Source organism: Apodemus sylvaticus, chromosome 7, assembly GCF_947179515.1.
Source record: "Apodemus sylvaticus chromosome 7, mApoSyl1.1, whole genome shotgun sequence".
NCBI classification, from domain to species: Eukaryota; Metazoa; Chordata; class Mammalia; order Rodentia; family Muridae; genus Apodemus; species Apodemus sylvaticus.
The window spans coordinates 11429777-11433962 of record NC_067478.1 but is presented as its reverse complement, the minus strand read 5'-3'; the positions used below and the strand labels follow the sequence as shown (position 1 = coordinate 11433962).

The following is a 4186-nucleotide window of genomic DNA, read 5'->3' as shown; positions in this document are numbered from 1 at the left end:
TCCTTCCTCAACAGAAGCATGATCTGCAGTTAATAAACTATTTTACTTTGCACTGGAATACAGTGGAGGGTCACCACCAGTAACACTTTTCTATAGATACCATCCTTAAGACCAGATACAGAAGAATATGATTTAATAGGATTAGACATGCTCTTCTGTGATAAAAACCTAGTGTCAGTGTGCCATATACACTTTCTGTTCCCTACATCTGCAGACTTGTAGAAGCCATATAGCCAAATGCGCAAGCCGGTATGTGTTTCGATTCACTGCTGAGAGAAGATTTACATTGGGGATGACTGGCTTTTATTAAAGAGTGAATTTGGAATAAAGTTGTTTTGCAAGGTAGATTAAATTACCTTGGCAAAGATCCTTTGCCATTTTTATATGGATTATCAGAATACTATAAACTTACCTTCCAGATAAATAATTTAGTTGTCAATGAAAGCATTAATTTATGTAATAAATGTTAAATGTTTTAAATGCTTTCTTCAACAGCAGTACTAATTTCTAAGGTATTTATTTTATTTATGGTTGCTATTTTCCATTGGATTCTTAATTTTTGTGCTTGAAATATATCTTAGACTATTAAATTAGGACTTTACTTTTTTTAAACTACTATTTGTGTATGTAGAATTGATACTTCTGTTTATGATTCCTAATCCTTTCCTATGTACATCTGGTCTAATGTTTGAATTTTTAACTTGCAAGAGCTCTACATCTGAAGAATACATTGTAATAAAATATTAAATAAAAATCAAATGATTAAAGTTAGGTAAAATGCTCGAGTGCTTGGCACACTTATTAGGTATCTTTAATTACTGTGACTAAATGACCGACAGAATCAACTTAAGGAAGGAAGGGTTTCTTTTGGCTCACAGAATAGGGGATATAGTCCACTATGCCCCACCATGGCAGCAGCAGCTCTGGCAGCTTGTTACATTGTATCTAAATCAGGTAACAGGGAAAGCTGAATCCTGCTTGTTCTAGTTTAGATTCTATCACTGTGATAAAATACTGGAATCTAGAGCAACTCAGGGCTTATTTAACTGTATAGAATAAAATCTATCACTGACTTGCCCCTAAAGGTGCTGCAGGTGTGGCTGCTGTGCTACATGTGCCTTAATAGGCACCAGAGAAGAGAGATGGTTTGTCTATGCCCAGTGCTCTGACCTGTGAACATCTTAACGATTAGTATCCGAACATTCTCTGAAAATAGCAAGCCTAACATGACCACCATTCCAGAGCCAGGCAGGTCCAGAACAAGAGCAAGTCAAAGAGTAGAAGAACCCTGCCTGGGACCACCGGCCCCTATCAGTGGTAACCCTAAGATAGATAACCCTCTCAAGGACCCATTCTGGTGCACCAGGCAAGTAAAAGAGCCCCAAACAATCACCAGATACATGCAATGGGGCCAAGACAGGGAGCTAGTCTGAGATAATCACCTAGTCTAGCACTGCACAGGCCTGGGAGAGCAGATCATGCTCAAGATGACGACTGCCCAGTGCCATAATGCTCGTTCAGGGCATAGCACTTCTGAGACCACTCATGAGATGGCACCAGACATTCAGAGACACTGGGTACCAGTAAGAGGATCAAGCAAGTGGTGGAGAAATGGAAGAGAAAGAAAATCAGAAGACACAATGAAGAAAGGCAACATTAGGGACTAGACAATAGTGAGGAACAGCCTGAAGTTAGAAGCTGATGATGCCACCTGGGACCATGGTGGGGTCCTGGTCTGTACTGCCACCAGGGGCCATGTCTGGGTACATGGACCTGTAGCAGCAGGAGTCTGTTGCCACCAAAGGCCAGGAGGATGTCCCTGGTCTGGACCACTGCCCAGGGACATGTTTCTGTCTGAGGGCTAAGAAAACTAGCCTGGAAAATGTGAGCATGGGACAGCTGCCACAGCCACTAGTCTATGGTGAGTTAACATGGTGAGGTGATATGGGCAAGGGAGAGATTCCCCCTATTATGCCCCTTGGCAGCTATAGTAAGCAGGAGAGCTGGCCCAGGATGTCCAAGCTAGAGAGAGGCCCTGCCCCTCCCCTGTTCTAGTACTCAGGAGATCAGGACCTGCACCTCACCTGGGCAGCACAGTAGAAGTAACCCCTAGATGTGGGTTTTGCAGGGGAGCCAGCCCTGGGAATATGAATGCAGGGGAGCTGGCCCTGCCTCTTGTATGCTGGGTGGTAGCACACATAAGGGAGAGGCACCCTCTCCCCCTCTCTTGTCCCTCACCATCTATGGCAGGTGGAAGAGCTGGCCCTGGGTTCAGGAGCATCAGGGAATGAGCCATGTCCCTTAACAGCTGCAAGACTCAGAGAGCAGGCTCTGCACCCTGCCTGCACAGCAGGGTAGAGCTTGCACTGTGCGGAGGTTGTAGGTGAGCCTTCTCACTAGGGCATGAGTGCAGGAGAGCTGGTGGGCAGCCCACCTCAGATACTCCCAAGCCCAGATCCGGGGCTTTGAATTGGCTGGCACCAACATCTACCCCACCCATACACTGCTGGAGTGCATGAAATGACTGATCCTATAGATCCAAAACTACAGGATTTCTATGACACAGGGCAGTAAACGGGATATATGATAGGAGTCCCAGAGAAGTCCCAGTATTTGATAGTGTAATATAAGGTGGACCAACAAGTCATTGCAATAAACATTTGCAAACAAAGAAGTGTGGACAAAAGGGTACACTGTGGGACACACTGTGGTACACTCCAGCTTCCACAACAAGATCTTTTTGTCTGTTATGGGAGAGGTTGGAAAGGTGGAAGTGGGTAAGAGGGGAGAGGGAGATGAGTACTATTGGTATGTGTGACATGAAATCCACAAAGAACCAGTACAGAGTTTCAAAGAATCCATTCTTGAGAGGACAGAGGTAAAGCAGAAACCACGGAAGAAGGATGTTTGCTGACTAGTGCATGAGCTTCTGCTTAACTAGATTTCTTATGCAGCCTAGGACCACCTGACTCAGGAATGATGCTGCTCACAGTGGGCCAGGCCCTTCTATATCACTTAATAACAAAGATACACTTTAGAGTAATCCTAAATAAAGATTTTGCTCTCCAATGACCCTAGGCTGTGCTGAGTTGACTAAACTGTGATACTGGACATAACCATAGTCATTCTCCTTTATATTCATTTCTGAGATCTCAGCCCACAGAATGATGCCACACTAGCTTAAGGGAAGGTTGGTCTTCTTACCGCAACAAATCCAGTCTAGAGCTCCTCTCCTAGGCATGTCCAGTGATCCATCTGGCCAAGGTGCCATTGATATTGACAATCATGACCTCATTTGCCATTGTTTTCCCATCTTGCTGTTACCATAATATGCTCTGTCAGCTTCTGCTGGTTCCTCCCTGATTCTCCTTCATGTCTCTCTATGTGTGCCGATAAAATTCCTAATGGCATCATGGTTGAATAGCCTTATTAGTAATTCAAATCAAGCCTTTGGAGAACTGAATTAAATTTTGGACTACTATAGAGAGACTAAAGTCTATCTCACAGTTTGGCTTGAGTGGCATGGGCGAGTTAGTTCCTCCTCACCTCAAAATGGAACATCACACTTACAGAAATTTCTACAGTGCTTAAGTTTTATGTTTATCTGTTGTTCAAGAACACATGGAATGGGATGTGACTCTGTAACTTTAATTAACCACCCACAACTATTCCACATTAGGACAAAATAGTAATAGTATTGTGTCTGCTATATATACTGTTCATAAATTCAGTGTGTTAAATTCAGTACCCACTATGTTCCTTGAATGAAAGTGGAATTTCTCCATTTGTGTTTCTAGTTACTTCCAACTTTCAAGTGAAATTATCAAAGGCTTAATGGCATAGCATTACATGAGAACATGTATTTATTATCTCCAAATCAATCCACCAATCAATTAATGCTTTGCTTTTCAACTTTGACTTGGTGGCCATACATGTACCTTAAAGGCCCCAGTGAATCAAAACGATAGAATGTTGAGATGAAATCTGATAACCTGAGACAATGCCCAAGCACAAATCAGAGTGCTAGGGAGGCTGAGTCAAGTTATTCATGACACCTGGCTGACAGTTTATGCACAATTTATCCAGCATCTTTGAAACTTTCCACCTAATGAGGCATACAGTAAGGAGAAAAATGAGTCGGGAATCTATGATACATTCAGAAAAGGTACCAATCCAATTTATAAAT

The 4186-nt window shown here is 42.9% G+C and overlaps 1 non-coding gene across 1 annotated transcript; it reads left to right on the top strand.

The window, feature by feature from the left end:
- The first annotated feature begins 1072 nt into the window (after positions 1 to 1072).
- Positions 1073 to 1204, top strand: LOC127690385 (small nucleolar RNA SNORA17). Its single transcript, XR_007979100.1, has one exon. It is a non-coding gene; the product is annotated as a small nucleolar RNA SNORA17 (small nucleolar RNA).
- Positions 1205 to 4186: the final 2982 nt, after the last annotated feature.